Genomic DNA, 21173 nt, shown 5'->3' on the forward strand with positions numbered 1-21173 from the left:
GGGCTGAAAACATGTGGCCCCAGGACACAGAGGCCTCATTGTGATGGGGGAGAAGGGGCTGAGAACAGGGCTCTGCCTGGGGCAGGGATCCAAGTGTGGATGTGGGGCCAGGCCCCTGCTCCCCATTGGTGACTGGGACTGGAAGAGCTGGGCCTGTCTGCCTGGAATGGCAGTGGGAAGGGGTGGAGGAGGAAGTGGCCCCAGCACGAGTGGGACCCAGCTGGGTGCTGCATGATGTCTTACAGAAGACTCTGCAGTGCAGGGGTGTCCGCCTTTGGTAAGGGCCCCTGAGGTTCCTGGTGTACCAGGGAGCCTCATTCAAAGTCACCGTGACCCAGGCCCTCCAGGGAGCCTCTCTTCTGAGACTCCCCATTTCTTCTCTCCACTCTGAGTCTGAGGTGCTCCCTGGCCTGCCATTAGTCTCCTCTGACGTTTCCTCTTTATGGAACTGGGACTGGCTTTGCTGGGTCTCCCTGGAGAGTTGAGAGAGCCTCATTCATCCGCTCTAGGCCAGACATTTTATACCATGAGTGTGATGGAATCTCTCTGGTTGTGCCAAATCCGCTTTGCAGTGCACGACAGAAGGCCCCTCCTGTTATTGTGCCATCCCTAAAAGGGTGATGTCTTCCCCCAGGGCAGGGGGACCCTTTTTCATAGCCCTGCCCTCCAGCAAAATTCAGAATTCTCCTGAGCAAAAGCCCTTCAACTTCCTGCAGCGCAAAAGAAAGGGGGCAGGATAATGGGGTGGTGATGAGGTTTGTGCTCAGGGCCTTTAGTGCCCATGCTGTGCCCCAGGGATGGCAAGGCCCCAGGATTCCTGCCCCAGCTCCTGGGAGACAGACGGGGAGCGTTCCCTGTGATGGGTCTCTGAATCACTACCACAAACAAACAAGCAAATCATTAGACAACCTTGGTAATTAGAAGGAAAACATAATGATAGTGAAGGCACCTTTCTCCATTCATTCCAAGCATTTTTCCTAGTGTTTATTTTGGGCACAGAGCTATTTGAGGGGCGGGGCAAGCTTGTGTGGGAGAGGGTAAGGAGTTGGTCTCATGTGGCAGCTTGAGAGGGGGTGATGGGAGGGGGGAGCGGTTGTGGGGGGGATGGGCAGTACTAGTGTTTGGTCTGTGGAAGATGAAACGCAGCTCTGCTCTGTGGGCGGTTCTTTGATCTTTCCAGTAACTGCTAGAGTAGCAATTAGCATCCTTAATGCTGAGGGGAGTCCCTGAGAAACCCTTTAGCCTACTGATTTAGGTTAGTAGATATGGAAGAGTGGGTGTCTGTGAGTGTGTGTGCGCGTGTGTGAAAGAGAGAGAGAGAGAGAGAGAGAGCGAGAGACAGAGAGAGAGAGAAATGGGTTATTCATTAGATGTTTGATGTTTATTCTATAATATAGCTTCATATTTGAGGGGGATGTGACACCTTCAAAATAAAATTGTTTTGTTGTTGAAAATTTAACATCTGAGTCCTTACCTTGAGAAGGCACAAAGCCCGAAATTTAGCAGAAAATAAGATTTCTTGAAAGTTTTAATACTGAGTGAAATAATATGCCCAGGAGTCCTGTCCAGACTTCCTGTCAGGAACAATTCTTCCCTCAGAGCCTGAGTTCTGGAAGCTGGCAGGGTTTAAATTTCTGCTGAACCATTTTCTAGAACTCATGTAAGTTTCTTAACCCCTTTACACATTAGTTTTCACATTTATGAGACAGAAGAACCTGTAACATGGGAATAAGCTACCTCATAGGATTGTTTGTGTGTTTTTTTAAAAAATATATATTTTATTGATTTTTTACAGAAAGGAAGGGAGAGAGATAGAGAGTTAGAAACATCGATGAGAGAGAAACATCGATCTGCTGCCTCCTGCACATCTCCTACTGGGGATATGCCCGCAACCCAGGTACATGCCCTTGACCGGAATCGAACCTGGACGCTCCATCCACTGAGCCAAACCGGTTTCGGCGATGTTTGTGTGTGTTTTTTTATAAGAATTAAATAAAATAATTCATGTAAAGTACTGAACTCACACAATGGTTGGCACACAGTAGATGTTTAATGACTTACATTTTTAGAAAATACTTGAAATAAAGTCTATGGTAGAAGACTTTCTCCTCATTTTCTCCTCAGGGGCCACTGAGCAGGGCTAGATGAGGGAATATCTATGGGAAGCCACAAATTTTTAAAAAATTATTTTAATTTCTACTGATACAAAAATGATGAGACTAAGTGATCACTAGGAGCTTCAGCCTCTTAAACAGCAAATAAACTAGACGTCAGTACTGAGCACTGAAAAAGAGCTGGAGAAGGGAAAGCGGAGGGGCCCTGGGAGGCGAGGAGGCAGGAGTGATGCGGGAGGGGAGACATGGGGAAGGGGAGGAAAAGGTCCTAATAAGTCAGTCCTAGCACCCTACCCCGTGGGGCTTTGATGCTCAGCCCAGATGCTGTCCCAGTCACCAGCCCTGACTCAGCCAGACCTGGAGAGCGCAAAACTGGGGGCCCAACTCCTTACTCCTCAACCAGAGTCCCATCTAATCCAGCCCACGTGCCTTACTCCTTATAGTCCACCGGCCCCGTGGCTGCCTCATGTCCACAGCCACGGCCCTCCGCCCGCACTGAGCGCCCTTGGGCTGCCTGAGCACCACCATCTCCTCGGGCCCAGAACTGCTCCGTCACCACGGTGCAGGCCGGCAGGCTCTTCTGCTTTACTTCACCTTCTATTTTAATTAATCAATCAAATTATTTTTATTAATAAATGACAAAACTTTTCAAATAATCATAAAAATATCCACCACCCAGATTTAACAACTGTTGATGTTTTGCTATATTTGCTTCAGATTTTTTTAAGATATAAAAAGTTACATGTAGAAGTAATAGAAATTGTCTTTTTCTCCCTCCCCAGAGTTAACCACTCTTAAAAATTGGTTCTTGTTTCTTACCCATGCTTTCATATCTATGGCATATGTATGACCCCCAAATAGCACTGCATGTAGTGCTGTTTGGGTAATTTAAAATGTTTACATAAATAGTATCTTGCTGTTTACACTCAATATTATTTCCAAGATTTACCTATTTTGATGCTTGTGGAAGTAGTTCATTCCTATTTTAAATTATGATATTGTTTTCCATCTAGGAATGCATTAAGTTATGTTTCTATTCCCCAATAGATGGCCATTTAGGTTGCTTTCAATTTTTTCTATGACAACAATGTGACTGAAAATGCTATTGTGTGTGTCTCCTTGTGCATTTGTGTGTGGTATGCAAAGCTCCAACTTTCTGGCTGTGACTGAGCTGTTCTCCAGAGCGATTACACACCTACCAGCTCTGTAAGGGAGTTCTCATTCCCCCACAACCTGCCAGTACTCAGTAAAGTATGACTAACATTTCGCCACTGTCTTAATTTGCATGTCTCTGATAATTATTGAAGGTGAAGATCACTTTATGTGCTTTTGACCATTAAGATTTTCCTCGTCTATGAATTGTTTCCCCTTCTTCTCTTTTGGGTTTTCTTTATCTTTTTTATTTGTGAGAGATCTTCAAGTGCTCTAGGCAGTGAGACTTGTTGGTTATGTGGGTATTTCAGGATTGCTTGGCAAGAGCAGGGATGATGTCCTTTGCTATATTAGGCTCAAATTAATTAGTTGGTTCTTTTTAAAAAAATTGGTTTAGAGAGAGAAGAATGGAGAGAGCGAGAGAAACATTGATGTCAGAGAGAAATACCGGTTGTCTGACTCTCGTATGCACTGACTGGGAATCAAACCACAACCTAGGTATGTGCCCTGACCGGGAATTGAACCTACAACCTTTTGGTGTATGGGACGATGCTCGAACCAACAGAGTCACCCGGCTAGGGCTAGTTGGTTCTTTTATAAAGCAGTGAGATATAAATTAACATAGGGCTGAGAAGTAGGCTTTTCTTAATAGAAACATTATAAAGAAGCAAACCTACAAACCTCTATTTTTCTGAATAAAGAGTGAGATGTGAGAATGACATGCCCCTAGTCTTTCTCTGCTTGCATTTTTTTCAGTTTTTTTTATTTCAAGAAAAACAATTTTAAATATAATAATGTTTTATGCAATTAACCTTAATATTTTCAAGAAAAACTATCTTAAATATAATAATGTTACATGTAAAAAAACATTAATATCTCAAGAAAACAATTTTAAATATGATAATGTTACAGGCAATAAACACCAATTATTTAAGAAAAATGATCTTACATATAATAATATTACATGCAATAAACATTAATATTTCAAGAATAAAAGGATTTTAAGTATAATAATATTACCAAAACTGTACTAACATAGTATGATATCACAAAAGTTGTAGGAAATAGTAAAAATCTGCAAATAACAAGATTACTTCTATTATATTCTAGAATATTTTTCCCCTCTGCCTCTATTTTTGTTCGTCAGTTTATGTTGTTCATTATATTCTATAAATGAGTGAGATCATATATTTATCTTTCTCTGAGTTGCTTATTTCACTTAGCATGATGCTTTTAAAGTCTATTTTGTTGGATATGAGTATTGCTACTCCAGCTTTTTTTTTTTCTATTTGCATGGAAAATTTTTTTCCATCCCTTCACTTTCATTCTGTGTGTGTCTTTTGTTTTGAGGTGAGTCTCTTGTAGACAGCATATAGTTGGGTCATGTTTTTGTATCCATTCAGCTACCCTACACCTTTTTTTAAAAAATATATTTTATTGATTTTTTACAGAGAGGAAGGGAGAGGGATAGAGAGTTAGAAACATTGATGAGAGAGAAACATCGATCAGCTGCCTCCTGCACCCCTCTCCCCCCACTGGGGGGATGTGCCTGCAACCAAGGTACATGCTCTTGACTGGAATCGAGCCTGGGACATTTCAGTCTGCAGGCCGACGCTCTATCCACTGAGCCAAACCAGTCAGGCTACCCTACACCTTTGATTGGAGCATTTAACCCATTTACATTTAGGGTTATTATTGAGAGGTACTTATTTATAGCCATTTTACTTCTGTATGGCTAGGTTTCTCGCTCTGTTTCTTCTTCTCAGCAATCGCTTTAGCATTTCTTGTTGTAATGCTGGCCTGGTGGTGATGAACTCCTTTAGCCTTTTTTTTTTTTTTTTTTTTGTCTGGGAAGCTCTTTATTTGACCATCTATTTTGAATGATAGCCTTGCTGGATATAGTAATCTTGGTCTCAGATCCTTGCTTTCCATTACTTGAGTACTTCATGCCATTCCTTTCTGGCCTGTAGAGTTTCTGATGAGAAATCAGGTGTCAGCCTTATGGGAACTCCTTTGTAGGTAACAGTTTTCTTTTCTCTTGCTGCCTTTAAGATTCTCTCTTTGTCTTTAATTTTTGGCATTTTAATTATGATATGTCTGGGTGTATGTCTGTTTGGGTTCTTCTTGTTTGGGGTTCTCTGTGCCTCCTGAACTTTTGTGACTTTTTCCTTTACCAGGTTAGGGAAGTTTTCTACCACAATTCTTCAAACACCTTCTCTATTCCTTTCTCCCTTTCTGCCTCTTCTGGCACACCTGCTATTCTAATATTGTTACGTTTCACATTGTTCCACAGCTCCCTTAAGCTGTCCTCCTGTTTTTTGTTTTGTTTTGTTTTTGTTCTCTAATTGAGTGATATTTTCAACTCTGTCTTCTAATTCACTGATTCGATCCTCAGCACCCCCTAATCTGCTGTGTATTCCTTCCAATGTGTTCTTTATTTGTGTTATGTCATTCTTTATCTCAGACTGTTCTTTTTTCATAGTTACTATGTCTTTTTTCATACTGTTGAGCATTCTTAACATCATTACTCTGAACTCTGTTTCAGATAAATTTCTTAAACTCTGCTTCATTTATCTCTTCTGGAGAATTCACTAGTTCTTTCATTTGGGGATTGTTCCTTTGTTTCCTCATTTTGCTTGTCTGTTTGGGTTTGTGACTATATTTTAAGTAGATCCTCTATATCCTCTCAATCTCTAGTGCAGAACAGTGTTAAAGGCTGTTTCTGACTAATTGAATCAGGCAAAGACTCAGAGCCTCTGTCTACAGATTAATAGGATTCCGAGTTCTCAGGTGTGGTGAGAGTTTTTCAACAGTTTGGGGCAGTTGCTTCTTCCTGGAGTCTAATTGTTACTTTTATTCTCTTAAGTAGCCTCAGGGCAAGGTGTTTTCCAGTAGGGTGTGTTGACTGTCTTCCCCCCAGGCAAGACAGATGTCTATGTGGGAAAGATGTCCATCACTGTGTGAGGGAATGACTTAGCCCAGGAAACTTTGGATGTCTGCCTCTGAGCTCTCTCCCCCAAGTCCCCAGTCCTGGGTTCTGCTCTTACAGCTCCAGCCCACTTCACCCTCCCTCTGCCAGAGTACAAGGTTGGTGGCTCTACGGGGAATTTTTGTGTGTTGGCCCTTTAAGAGGGTGCCTGAACTTTCAGCTGCCACTCCCTGGCAGACAGCACCCAACAGCTTTTCACAGCAAGATGTTATGTGGGTAGCCTCCTCAGTTTGGTACTCTCTGCTGGAGATCCCAGCTTTGGGATTAGATCCCAGAGTTGTCAGTGGCACCTCCTCCCTCCTCCGCAGCTGAGATATCTCTCCAGGACTTCAGTTGCCATCTGTGGGTGCCCAGCTAGCCCTTTCGTGCCTCTGCCCCTCCTACCAGTCTCTATGAGGTCTCCACCTTTGGGTATCAGGGTTCTCTCCTGTGAGTTTTCCATTGATTATTCAGGAAGCCTTTCTGTATTTCAGTTGTAATTCCATCTTGTTCCTGGGAGCATGTCTGTGCAGCATCCTCCTACTCTGCCACCATTTTTAATCTCTCTGTGCTTGCATTTTATATGGATTATCTCTTGGGATAAAATGGTGAAGGCTTTGTGTATGTTGCTTCTAGAAATGCTAGTGCCAGTGTTTTATCTCCTCCCAGCAGAAGGAAGAATTTTAAAATGGCAAATGCCGACAGCCTTGGCATGCAAGGCAGGATTCCAAGGGTTTTCACATACGATATATTCTCCACCTTTTGGTTATCTTTAGTCTTTGGTGTGCTTTCTCTGCAGAAGTGGATGATCTCACACTTTGTGCTTATTCATGCAGGTCCACCCACGTCTCTTTCTTGCTTTTCCTTACGCCATTATTTCAATCTTACTCCTTCTGGACCCTGACTAATCAGCTTAGTCATCTGCCACTGCTGTGAGTCCCTGGGTATCTTTATCTTTGGTCACCTCTCTTTCCGCACAAAGTGAATGATGAAGTGCACCGTCTGAGTCTGTTCATCAGAGGGATTTCCCCTTACCACTGTCTTGAGATCCCCTGGGTTGGGCTGTCAGTGCAGAAGCATTCCATTTTTAGCTTGTACCAACATAGCAAGGCATTCCACTGTGAACCAAGGTCAGGCTGTTCCTTCTCCATAAGCTGGTCAAAGGGGGCCCTCACACACATGATGCCATCGGTGTGAACTGAGGGAGAGGCGGGAGTGCAACAGAGGAAGGTGTCACAGAGGCCTGGGTCACCTGCTCAGGCAGCATATTTGTGCCTTCTGGACCTCTTGAGCCTGATCTCAGATATACCACTTTCATTTTACAATCAGTTATTGAGAGCCCATCCAATCTTAGACCCTGGGCTGTATGGTCAGACACCAGTTTCCATCGCCACCCAGGAGCCCAAAGGCCCATGTTGGGGTCTGCCAGCTGTGGGGCTTCCTACACTTCCATTCTTGCCACTGTAAGTTTAGGTGCCTGCTTCTTTCTCAGTCCCTGGGAATGTTCCTTTCTTTCATTTGAACTCAACTATGCATTCGATAAATCATGTTTGCTTCATTTCATCCAGCACTTCTTTCTAGGTGTTTTTAGCAGGAAGATGGCCTGAGCATGCCAGCTAAATATACCATATTTACTGGAAATTGTACCAATTTGTTTTTAGAAATCACAATGGTTAGTTCACTGCAGTCACAGAATTTTATGGATAAATTTGGTGGATAACTTCAGACATTATAACAACAAATGTGGGGCAATTTCTCTCCAAGCGTAGAATGGGGCTTCCATTACTTGACACTCAATATGTGAGCATTATATTTTTCTTTATGGTGGAAGGAAACACACTTTCTAATGGAGACAGTTGGTGTATACATATTCCTTATTCCCAAAGGTTACAATATCGTTAATATGACCACATCTTGCTAGAAGAGTCTGTTCAAGCTGCAGCAATAGTATGTTGAGCTGTTGCCTGGTGATTAAGGGGGACTTAGAAATGATAAAATACAGAATAAGGATATAGAAATCAAAACAGTTGAAATTTTCCAGATAAAATCTTGATAAATGGAGGAAGGAGGCAAACAGGTGCATTTGGCTTACATTTCCTAGGGATGACGTCCAGTTGCATTGGAGTGCTGAACCGAAATCTGCTTCCAGGCTCTAGAAAGTGGGGGAGCTGACACCTACCTAGCAGATCACACGAGGTGTGGCTGCCCTGACAGCACGACAGAGGTCGTATCTATGTACGTCCATTTCTTCTTTTCTGTCAGAGATATTCCCAGTGCATGTGGCAAGTGAAGGCACATGTTCACTCATCTGCTGGCAGACATGTCTACAGATGCCATCCTTTCCATCCTGCTCCCCGCACACAACATAATTACAGGGCCGGGAGGTGAGAGCCAGACCACAATATGCCTCGAGGGGTCCAGAGAGACTGGGGATGTAGGTGATGCTTGAAAACAGGGAGAAAATACTGTCATGTAAAGACAGGCTGAGAGCAGAGCTGTGGCCAAAATGATCATGTGCGAGGCAGTTGCGGAGGCAGGCATCCAAAGGAACTGTGCAAGATTCTCATTTTTAAATATCAGATGTGTAGTTTTAGGGTTGAGAAGCTAAAAATAGGCAATCCACTCCCTCTAATTTCTTATAATTAATTCTCAAACAGCTTGTGTTTCCCTATTGTGTACGAGGTGCATTAAGGACAGTACTTGAAAATGCCCCAGGAATAAAATAAGTAGAAAGTTAAAGGCATATACTTTTATAAGTAATACAGTAATATCTGTTCTACATATGTCAAAGAAAATTCATTGTTTTTGGCTTTCAAGAAGTATTTAAATATGATATTCCAGAGGCTTTCATCATGAGGCATCATTGATTATAAGTAAAATACAATGACCCTTTATTTGAAGGTTGTGTATATTTTATTTAGTCTTATAAACAGCATGTGTTTAATATTTTGGTAGGAAATTTTTGTATAAAGCAGAACAGTGAAAGCCATATAGCACATTGTGTTTCTTTACTGTACTTTCTCCTTGTCAAACTGAGTTGGTTTCAATGGTTTGGTCTATTTTCTCTCAATCATTTTTTTCTATTTAAGTCCTCTGATATATTTCTATCTACGACATTCCTAGATACTTAGTTTTCCCATGTCTTCATTCTTTCCTCCTCATTTTGGACAACGTATATACTTTTTTCCCTCCCAGTAAGTAGTCTTTTCCCATCAGTACTGATTTAAATAGTATCCTTTTCCAGGCCCTGGCTGGTGTGGCTCAGTGATTGAGCATCATTCCACAGAGAGATTGCTGGTTCAGTTCCACATGCCTGGGTTTCAGGCTCGATCCCCAATAGAGGGCATGAAGGAGGCAGCCAATTGATGGTTCTCTCTCTCCCTCTTCCTGCCTCTCTCACTCTAAAAGTCAATAAAAAACACATTTAAAAATGTTTAGTTTCCTTTTCCAAATGGCGATTCTGGCTAGCACTGGCTAGCACTGGACAGTAGGTTGAAAGCTACTTTAGTATACTTTCCCACTGGAAGCATTGCCTCCTGCATGTGAGCTCTGCGACCAAAAAAATTTGTGCCTCCTACTGACCTGGCAGCATACAGGACATAATTATCTCCAAAGAGTCCCTGAAAAGCTCTAGCTCATTGGATTACCATCCTTATCACTCAGTAAAATTCTCAAGTGTCAGTCACAGGATTGTTAGAGATTCATTCCAATTCCTGTCAAAATCTGTAGGTTGGTGTGGTTTCTTGTTGTTGTTGTTGTTGTTGTTGTTTTTTAGGATTTGACAAGCTGAATCTAAAAACCATATAGGAAGACTAAGGGATTAGAGTTGCTTAAAACAATTAAAAGAAAAAAAGAAGAAGAATGCAGAGGAACCATGCTTCTCTATTTCAAAACTTAGTATAAAGCTGCAGTAATCAAGAGAGTGCCATATTGGTAGATGAATCAATGCAACTGTAAGAGGAAACTAAAAATAAATCCACACTATACGGTCCATTAATTTTTTCATAAAGGCACAAAAACAATGTAATAGAGCAAGGAGAGTCTTTTCAACAAATGGTGCTGGGACAACAGTATATGCCCCCCAAAATTTTTAACCTGAGTCATATCACATACCTTGTGTAAAAATTAACCAAAAATGGAGGATAAATCTAAAATTTCTAGAGGAAAACATAGAAACAAATCTTTGTGACCTTGGTTGAATTAGGCAACTAAATTAATATTGATAAATTGGATTTTGTCATTTTGAAAACTTCTTCTCTATGAAAGGCAATGTTAAGAGAATTAAAAGCTAAGCCACATATCAGGGAAAATTATTAGTGAAACATATATCTGTCAAAGGACTTGTATCCAGAATATGATAAAAAAAAAAAACAACAACAACAACCAAGTTCTCAGAACTTGAGAGTAATATGAAAACAACCAAATAAATGATGGCCAAAAGCTTTGAACAGATATGTCACCAAAGGAGATATATAGAAGGGGGGGGGGGGGGAAAGCACTTAAAAAAATTCTCAACATCATTAGTTACTACAAAAATGCAAATTAAAACCACAATGTGATACCACTGCAAGCACATGTTTTAAAATGGACCAAAAAAAAAAAATATTAAAAAGAAAACAAAAGTTGGCAAAGCTACTGAGCACCGGAACTCTCATATATTACAGATAGACTTAAAAATGGTAAGCCACTTAGGAAAATAGTTTAGTAGGTTGTTGTAAATTTAAATATATACTTACCATAAGACCTACAAGTCCTATTCCTACATATTAACCAAGAGAAATAAAAACTTATATTTACACCAAAACCTGTACATAAATATTTATAGTCTTTATTCAAAATGGCCAAAAATTGGCAACAAGCCAAATGTCCTACAACTATTGAATGGATAGACAAACTGTGGTACATCCAAGCAGTAGAATACTACTCAGCAATAAAAAAACACAATCTACTAATACATGCAACAACATAGATATCTTTTATATGCATTATGCTTAGTGAAAGAAGCCAGACAAGTGGTATACTCTATGATTCCATTTACTGTATGACATTCTGGAAAGGCAAAGGTAGTGACAAGAAATGGACCAGTAGTTACCAGGGGCTGCGGGTAAGAGGAGGAGATGACTATAAAGGGACATGAGGGACAATTTTGGGGGGTTTTAGAAGTGTTCTATGTCTTGATTTTAGTGGTGGTTATATGGCTGTATGCATGTACACAAATTCATAGAACTGTAAACCAAAAGGAATAAATTTTACTACATGCAAATTATAGCTTAATTTTTTTGTTTTGGAATTTAAAAAGGATTAATTTATCTTCCAATTACAGCTGACATACAATATCAATATTATATTAATTTTAGGTGTAGAAGTATATCTTACTTTTAGAAAAATTTTAAATGGGGCAATAGGTGAAATGAAAAAAATGATAATTATTGGAGGGCTGAGTTTATGGGATTCATAATATTAATCTCTGGTGTTGTGCATGTTAAGCATGAATGTTTCCACCGTTAAAAGTAAAAAACAACAACAAAGCAAACCTCTTGAAAGGGGTTTTCACTTCCTCACCTTCCATTCAGGCTCTGGTCCCGCTATTCCATTGACTCATGTCAAGGTTCTTGTCGATTTCACCAGTGACCTACTGACCTTCCCTTAGCCAAAGCTGGAGGTTATCTTCTTTTCTCATTTCACTCCATCTTTCAGCGGCACGTGTTAGTTTCTTTTCTTGGTTTCTGTGACATCATTCATACTCTTGTGTTCCTCCCCTCTATTCATGCCTCTTTGGTTTCATTTGCTGCCTCCTTTTTACAAAACCTCTAAACTGTGCTATATCTGAGGGTTAGGTCCTCACCCCAGTTTTCTTATATCTGCACTCTGTCTGTAGGTAATTTCACTGGGGCCTTTGGCTTTAAATACTGTCTATTTGTCTATGATTCCCACATCTGCACCTGCGGCCCTCACTCAGAAACTTCAAAGTCATGTATCTAACATGCTACCTGACGTCTTCATTCGGAAGTCTACTGGGCACCTCAAAATTAAAATGCTCACAGGTAAAACGGCCCCATCACATCTGTATCCTGGTCTAAATCCTAGTTAATAGCACCTTATCTCCCAGCCACTTGAACTAAAAACAGGAATCATCCTTGTCTCCTCTCTTCCCATCATCTCCTACCCTCCCCATTACTATTCATCTACTTCCAAAATATGTCTGAATGCTTTCAGTTTTTATTTCTACTACTAAGATTCTAATTCAAGCCACCATATTCCTGGCCTTAGTTGTTTCTTCTTTCTACTCACTCCCTTTTTGATAAATGTCTATGTGTAATTTCAGTTCTAAAATTCATATATAGTTTTAGGAATGATGCTTATAATGCTATAAAACTTTACATTTAAATTTCTATGAAACTGCAACACTCTACTCCTTCATTTCTTAGAGCTAGAGTCTGCACTTTCTAAAGTGCTATTAAATAAAATTGAGGAATCTTCTAAAAGAAAAGATGGGAAAATATGGAAATCCCCTGTCTCATTCAAAGTCATGTTTACATTGCTAAAATTGAAGATGGAGTTTAGTACCAAGTTACTGGCAAGAAAGTACACACTATTTGTTCAAGGAAATGTAATACTTGAAAACTAATAATATGTGAGCTGGTTGGTGCAGATTAAATCTTGAGAGTAACCTTATTATTTTGCTCTGTCAATTGTCTTTAGAGACCTAAAGATAATCCTAGGAGAGAGAAGACTGTTTCCTTTTAGAATTTGTTTCATTTCATTAGGACTAATTTATTAGGAAGCCATGGGAACCTAGTCTGGGAAATTAACAGATGGACAAAGCGGCAACATTTAAAAACCAGTGACCTCTAGTTTCATGTTGACGGATCACATATCTATATTCTTTTGTAAGTCTGGATACAAAATGAAGAAAAAATCTTTATGTTCTTTTGTCTTACTTATGACATAATAGATCAAGCTCTTTTCATTTTTCTCGTAGGAATTGTTTACCAAACTGTCAATATCTTGGAATCTTTCTTCAAATTTTCTGGAGTCTCCTTTTAAGTCAGGTACTGTAATTGAATGTGACTGTAGAAAATGATGGCAATGCAGTTGGAGACCGAAGAATCAGGAAAATAGTAGAAAGTACTAGCAAAATTTATAGTCATTCCCCTGGTGTTGACTAAGACAACAGTTCAAGGCAGGTGATGCATCAGTGTCAGAATCTGATATATACCAGGCTTGTTTGGCTTCTCATAATTGTCACATAAACCATGGGCAATTTCCTCCAGCATATTATGTTTCTTTTATAAAGGTGAAGTTGAATTTTTTATTTCAGTCTATTTTTCTGCATTTCTAAAGTAACCCAAGGTCTTATCAGTTGTTCTTAATATGCAGCCAGTTCTGTATCTCACATCAGTATCATTTAATCTTCCCACTTACATTTCCTAACCTTTATCTACCCTTGTTGAGTTTAACTCTGTTGGTAGTTAGTGATTTGAATTAGCTAAGAATTCTTTAAATGTGGGTTCTTGTGAACACACTACCTTCTTTTTTAGTAAATATGCTGAGCTATTAAATACTTTTTTAAGTTGTTCCTTTTGGTATTTACCTGTATATTACCCTTTAAAAATAAGTGGATATTGCCCTAACCGGTTTGGCTCAGTGGATAGAGCGTCAGCCTGCGGACTGAAGGGTCCCAGGTTTGATTCCGGTCAAGGGCATGTACCTTGGTTGTGGGCAACATCTCCAGTAAAGGGTGTGCAGGAGGCAGCTGATCAATGTTTCTAACTCTCTACCCCTCTCCCTTCATCACTGTAAAAAAATCAATAATATATATATGTATATATATATATATATATATATATATATATATATACATATATATATATATAAATAAGTGGATATTGCCAACCCTTGATACGTAATTATCTTCTAACTTACTATCATAGGTGACAGTTTTAGCTTCCTATGGACTTTTTACCTTTTCACCGCTTTCAGATATTTGTATTACAAGTGTTAGTAAAATCCATATTTAATATTTTCATTTTATGACTATGTAACTATAGTTTATTGTTGAGTCAGAATTTACATTCTTTTATTTAGAGATAACATTATCTCAAAATTTCATTTGCTTCATTTTCTTTCAATTTTATGGATTAGTTTCCTTCTAACGTTCTATAGCTTCCTTATGGTTAAATCATTTGAATATCTTATATTTCCACTAGAGGCCCAGTGCAGGAAATCATGCAAGTAGGGTGCCTAGGCCTAGCCTGTGATCAGGGCCACCATCTGCCCGTTCACCAGTCCCCAGGCTAAATGCCACCTCCACCACCCGGTCGGGTAGGTCTCGGGCGCACCCTGCAGCTTCCATCAGCTGTGGCGGTGGCAGTGGCGGTGGTGGCAGCAGCCCCCTTGTGAGTGGCCCCGAGCAGGCAGTGCAGTCTATCAGCGGCCAGCCTGGTGCATGTGCATGGAGGTTAGGTTGCCGGTGCCCGATTTCCCGCCGGCCTGAGCCCCCAAGCATCAGGGGATGAGCTGGGGATCCCAAAGGCCTGACAGCCAGCCCGGTCCTCCCACCACCCACCCTGGTTCCCCTGTTCACCATCGCTGATCCATCAGAGCCTGCGTGCCAGGTGGAGGAAGGCCCTTCCGCCAGCTCACCAGTCCCCAGTCCCGCCCCGCCGCCACCCACCTGCTTCCCTATGGTTCCCAGTTCATCTGTGGGTGGGAGTGAGGGGTGGGGGAGGTGGTGGAGGAGAGGGACTGAGAGGTGGTCAATGTACCTCATGGCGACTGGTCGAGCGGTCTTTCCGGTCATTATGCTTATGTCCCTGGCCTTTTATTATATAAGAGTCTTTATCTAAAAAGCCATTAATAGTTCTTTTCACCTCTTTGTCCAATTGGACTAGCTGTTTTCTAGATGTACTATATGTCTGTCACAGCTGAAGAGGTGTTATTGATCAGAGTTCTCCAGAGAACCAACAGGGGTGTGTGTGTGTGTGTGTGTGTGTGTGTGTGTGTGTGAGAGAGAGAGAGAGAGAGAGAGAGAGAGAGAGAGAGCTAGTTTTTATTTCGAGTTGACTCAATTGTGGGGACTGGCAAGTCCAACACCTGTAGAGCAGGCCAGCAGGCTGGAGACCTAGGGAAGAGCTGATGTTGCAGCACTAATCTGAAGGTCGTCTGCAGGCAGAACTTCCTCTTCCTCAGTCTGTTTTCTCTTAAGGCCTTCAACTGATTGGATAATGCCCACCCACACAATCCAGGATAATCTACTTTACTCAGAGCCCACGATTTAAATGTTAATCTCATCTAAAAAAAAAACACAAAAAACTTCACAACTGGTATTTGGCCAAGTATCTGGGTACCTTGGTCTAGCCAAGTTGACACATAAAATTAACTATCACTAGAAATAACCAAGAACATGAGGGTTCATTATCCAAATGTTGAGAACTTTTTTTCTATGGAAGAGGTCCTGTCCTCCCAACGGAGGACCCCAGCTCAGTGACTGGCCAGTCCCTCCTGGCCACTCCTCTCACTGCCAGCTCTGCCCTGTGATGCTTGTCCTGCCATCCATCTCCCTCACACTCAGAGCCCTGTGACCTTGAACTGCAATAAGCATGAACCACAGAACAAAAGTTTAAATGTGCTGACCACAAAAACTCATAAATTGCGGGTTTGGCTCCTTGGGAAGTGGTGGGCATGACTTCCTTCACCATATTTAAGAAGTGATAGAATTAATCTCTGAGGAATGTGTTGAAGGAGATGGAAACAGAGTGGGCCAGAAAACCTAATAAACCATTTGCCTCTTCCATTTCCAGGATTTTTGCAACAAATCATGTGCAACATGGGGCTACTTCAGTTTTAGGGAAGTGAGTTATTGTAATCCTCAAGTGTGCACTTGGGAATCTGAGCTTCTGGGAAGCTTTGAGCTATTCCCATAAAGAGCTGAAAGGGACTATGACTAGAAACAATCTCTCCCACCAGCAAACCCTGGGACTGAATGAATCGAACGAGATGCCTTTCTGCTTTAATTTTTTCTCCACTTCCCAACTCCACATTTAAGAAAAAAATAGCATTTTTTTAGAGACTATATTAGACTAGTTAATAGAACAGGATAATTCTGGATACAACAGCTCTGCAAAATAGGAGAGTATAATGAGAGGCATTTGAATGGATGTCATTGTCTTTTACAAAGCATGCTTTTGTCTCATTGTTTTCACCTAAATCTTCTTGCAAAACAATGGGCTTTGAAAGTGCAAGATATGCTGCTTAACTTTTGAAGAGCTGACAGACATCACACCATTTCCAGGAAGATTGTGACTGGGACTTCAATCACCCCCCTGCCCCCCTCTGTGCAGTAGGTGCTACAATTAAAGAGAACTGTTAGCTGACAATCCTACACCCAGTTCCAATCGTGTCAGAAGAAACTAAAAATGTCCTGTGGTCATACTATAGAGACTCCTGCTTCTAACAAGTTGGGCTGAGAGTGGAGAGCGGGAGGTCACATGACCCGCAGAAACAACGGTGAGACTACATAAAACCAGTGCATGAAATTTCCTTCACCTGAAAAGACTGAGACCGTTTTATGATACTACGTGTTGGGTGAAACAAATAAAAAAAGCCATTCTCAATATAGCCAGCTTTTGTGGGCTGTAGTGAGTCACATTTCCACTTAGTAAAAATATCAGAATGCATTTTGGCAGAAATTTTTACTGTGATGTCATTTTGTTTTGTTTCCCTTTACTTCCCTATAGTTAAAGCTCTGGTGACACAAACATTAAGGAATATAATCAGAAAACCTGAGGAACTCTTCTAGGGTTATGTGGTTATTCACGTAACGAAAATTTATTGAGGACCCGAATCAGGGATTGTTCCAAGCCTCTGTTTCTAATCAATTTTCATTACAGTCTTTTGTTCTTGGAACTCTCCAGGGAATCCCCACATGATGGGAAAGAAAGGTGGCTGCACTCTAACAGGCATATGCGCTTTAGGGTGAGTATATGAAACGCAATGGAGGTCGCTAAAGTGCCTTTCTGTAGGGCTCTTGTAAACTGTGAATGTGTTAACATATGTACAACATTTCACCAGAGTCTGGCCCAAGGTGAGTTCTCCATAAATGTTAGCTAGTAGTAGTAGTAATAGTAGTATTTACATACAGCACACACAAATAGATTTGTATAAACGTACACTTTGTCATAAAGGCATAGATTTGAAAAATCTACTTCTGCCTTTTAGCATTGAAGGATCCAACAATGCTTATAGGTCCAAACTGAAGCCATTTTTGTTTGTTTTCTCATCATGGTGAAATAACACAACATAAATTTTTCCATTTTAACCTTTTTAAGTGTACAGTTCAGTGGCATTAAGTACACCCACACTGTTTGGTCACCATCTCCACCATCCACCCATCCCCAGGACATTTTTATCTTCCCAAACTGAAATTCCGCAGCTATTAGACACGAACTCTCCATCCTCCCTCTTCTCTTCCCAGCCCCTGGTGACCCCCATTCTACTTCCTGTCTGTATGCACGTGATGACTCTAAGTACTTCATGTAAGCGGGATCACACAGCGCGAGCCCTTTTATGTCTGGCCTGTTTCACTTACATAATGTCTTCAAGGTTCATTCCTGTTGGAGCATGTGTCAGAATTTCATTCCTTTTTAAGGCTGAATAAGGAGCCTTCATTTTAAAATGGAAGTATTTTGGGAAGACCATATGGCTATAGCTCACACAGGCAATTATTTTCAATCCTCTCTTCTCTCTCCTGGGCCTCATTGTATGAATATTCTAACAAGATCTAATGACGTGGTTTCTGGGTGGTGTTCTTTCTTCAGGAATGGCTTTGCCCTTGAACGTGGGCTCTGGTGACAGATGGACGGGCGTTCATTTGCATCTGCATTCTGCCACTTGAGAAATCTATTGTCTTGGGCACACAAAACAGTTAAACCAGACAATATTGCCAATATTTGATCATCTTTTAGGTACACACATGACAATTTCATATGGCTCAACCTAATTCAATGCCTCTTTGCTCCTCAGTTAGCTTAAGTAAAACATAAAGTTAAAAATGGTGCTTGCCTCTTAGGGTTGCTGTGAGAATTGAATGACATAATGTGAGTGCAGTGTTTCGTCTGAGCTTGGCCAGGAGGCCACTGAGTGCTGGGCTGTGGTGGGAGCTGACGTCACCAACTCCTCTGGGGAGAGAAGTGTCTTCTCACAAGTCGGGACTCTCAGGAGTCCTCTACTCACCTCCGCCACCTCTCCTGCGCCTGATTGATTGCACCTTCATCATCAGCTCAAGGGCATGAAAGTCATCTGGAATGAGAGCAATTTTTCTGACACTTCATTTTAGAGGGCAGTGAGCAAAATAAATACTATTCCCTATCTTCACGGAGTTAATGTTCTAGTCAGGGAGGAAAAAATAAGTAAGAAAAATCTATGGTGCCTTAGGAAAAATAAAGTACAGGAGGGACATAGGAATTGTCAGGGGACACATTTGATGAAAGAGGACACAGTGCCCTTGCTTCACCATCTGAAGTGTGTTTGAATGTTGACCTTCCTTCCAGGCCTTCCCTGTATCACTTCCCTTCCTCCCTGCTTCCCTCCCTAACTTCCTGCTTCCCTTCTTCTCTTTCTTCCTTCCTCCTGCTTTCTCTCCCTTCCTTCCTTCCTTCTTCCCTTCTCCCTTTATTCCAGGGTGGATGCTGGGCTGCCCTCTCGGCTTTCTTGAAACTGCTTTTCAAGGCGGCTGCCTGCTGACCCTGCAGCTTCCCTGAGTGAGGCATTCCGAGAGGTCCCCCCTCACCCAGGCCTGTCGTGGGGATGCTGCTTCAGCTGTCCGGGCTCAGCGTCCATTGTTAATTGGGCTATCTTGGGCTTTACCACAGTTCCTTCTGCATTTTACCTTTTCATGACCCAGAAGTCTCCAAAGCATCTCCTGCTCAGGGCCTTCCATCTCCTTGCCAACCAACTCCCCTTCCTGGTTCTCAGGGAGTTACATGACCTCACCATCAGCACAACTTCCTTATCTGAGCTATTTGTCTCTCAGGCTCTAGCCAGGCCTGATGCTGGCCAATCCATGGTAACTTATGGGAAGGGGTTTTCACCTTTCCCTCCACAATGTACAGGAGACTCTCTAGGGCCCTAAAACTGTTTTATGAAAAAACACCCTGGGCCTGTCATGGGGTTGCTGCATCAGCTGCCCTGGCTCAGATAAGATCACAAAAATGAATAGGGTAAAATATGTATCTTTTAGCCCTGGCCTGTATGGCCCTGTTGGTTGACTGTCACTCCTTGCACCAAAAGGTCGCCAGTTCCATCCCAGTCAGGGCACATGCCAGAAATGAGGGCTCAATCACTGGTAGGAGACATGCAGGAGGCAGCTGATTGATGTTTCTTTCTTTCTTTCTCTCTTTTTTAAAAATATATTTTGATTTTTTACAGAGAGAAAGAGAGAGGGGTAGAGAGTTAGAAACATCGATGAGAGAGAAACATCGATCAGCTGCCTCCTGCACACCCCCTGCTGGGGATGTGCCCACAACCAAAGTACATGCCCTTGACTGAAATCAAACCTGGGACCCTTCAGTCCGCAGGCTGATGTGCTATCCACTGAGCCAAACCAGCTAGGGCTGATTGATGTTTCTTGATCAATGTTTCTCTCTCTCTCCCTCTCCATTCCTCTTTCTCTAAAAATCAGTAAGAACATATAAAAAAATAAATGTATATTTCAGTACTACTTGTTACAGAATATAAGTGACTTGTTCTTTATTTTGAAGCTTATACTGCAGGCAGGGAAATGTGTCAGTGGGCCTGCAGGGCGGGTAGAGTGGTAGCTGACCCTGCTCTGCTTCCCGCCCCATGGACACGTAGGTTGTTCCGGGACTTGAGAAGAGCCACAGTGAGTGGTAGTCCTGGTCCTTGCGATGCTGCCTCTTAGGTTTACCACTGACTCGAGCTTTTGCTCTGAAAATGCTGCCTCATCCCTAATGGCTCAATCAGGAAAATATTATTTTCAGATGTTTTAAATTTGTGCAGCGAGAAACATATGCCCTGCCATATGGAGCACAATAGGAGCTAGTTAAGGCCGAAGTGGAAACCAGAAATGGGAGTTCTCTTTCTTTCCGTGTTTGAAGTCAAACCCGGCCAGATTTCTCCAAGCCGCCGTCTAAGCTGTGCTCTAAATCAGAGCACACGTGCCTCGGAGACAGACTGTGCAAAAAGGCAGTGTGAGCCCCTCTCACACTAGCTGAACACCCAATTAGGAGAGCTGCTGTGGTACTGCGGCCCCATCTGGAAATCAAGTCACAGCCAACCTTGAAAGTGCTCCGAGTCATGTGCTCCACGGTAGAGGAGGCTCAACATACCAGTCTGCACACTAAATAGTTGCACTGAAGCTTTACAACGTGAGAATGTGATTGGCTTATCATTTTAATCATTAGCTTTGAAAACAAAGCCCTTAGAGTTTTAGTAGTAACAGTGTTGGACTTGCACATTTAATCTGAGGAAGAAATGAAAGAGATGCTGGAATAGGAATAAGCCTTAGATCATCAGTCACTGACTCAGTCAGCAATTGCCTCCTTTGAGTGCAGTCCAGAGCCAGGCTCTGTGGAGCAAAGATGTGTGCGGCCAAGTTCTGCTCAGAAGAAAAGCTTCCAATCCACCTTACTCTTCTCCTGGCTTTTTCCTTCAGGATTGCTTGGGTCCCTTCATTGAGCTGCTCCACATAGCAGGCATTGTGTGATGCGCTCTCACAAAAGCGCAGGAACCAGGTGTAAAAACCGATAACTGCCTTCCATGAGCTAAGAGCTATGCGTTAGGTAACTGTGGGAAGCTAAGGAGCTCAGTGGAGGTCATACAGACAGAACATAAGGTTAGAGACATCTGCGAAGTTTACCTGAAGTGCATTCACGCACAGTTTGTTCCGGTGGTGATGCTTGGCTCTGACCCCACGATTC

This window comes from Myotis nattereri (assembly GCF_964212035.1).
Source record: "Myotis nattereri genome assembly, chromosome: 6".
Taxonomy (NCBI): domain Eukaryota; kingdom Metazoa; phylum Chordata; class Mammalia; order Chiroptera; family Vespertilionidae; genus Myotis; species Myotis nattereri.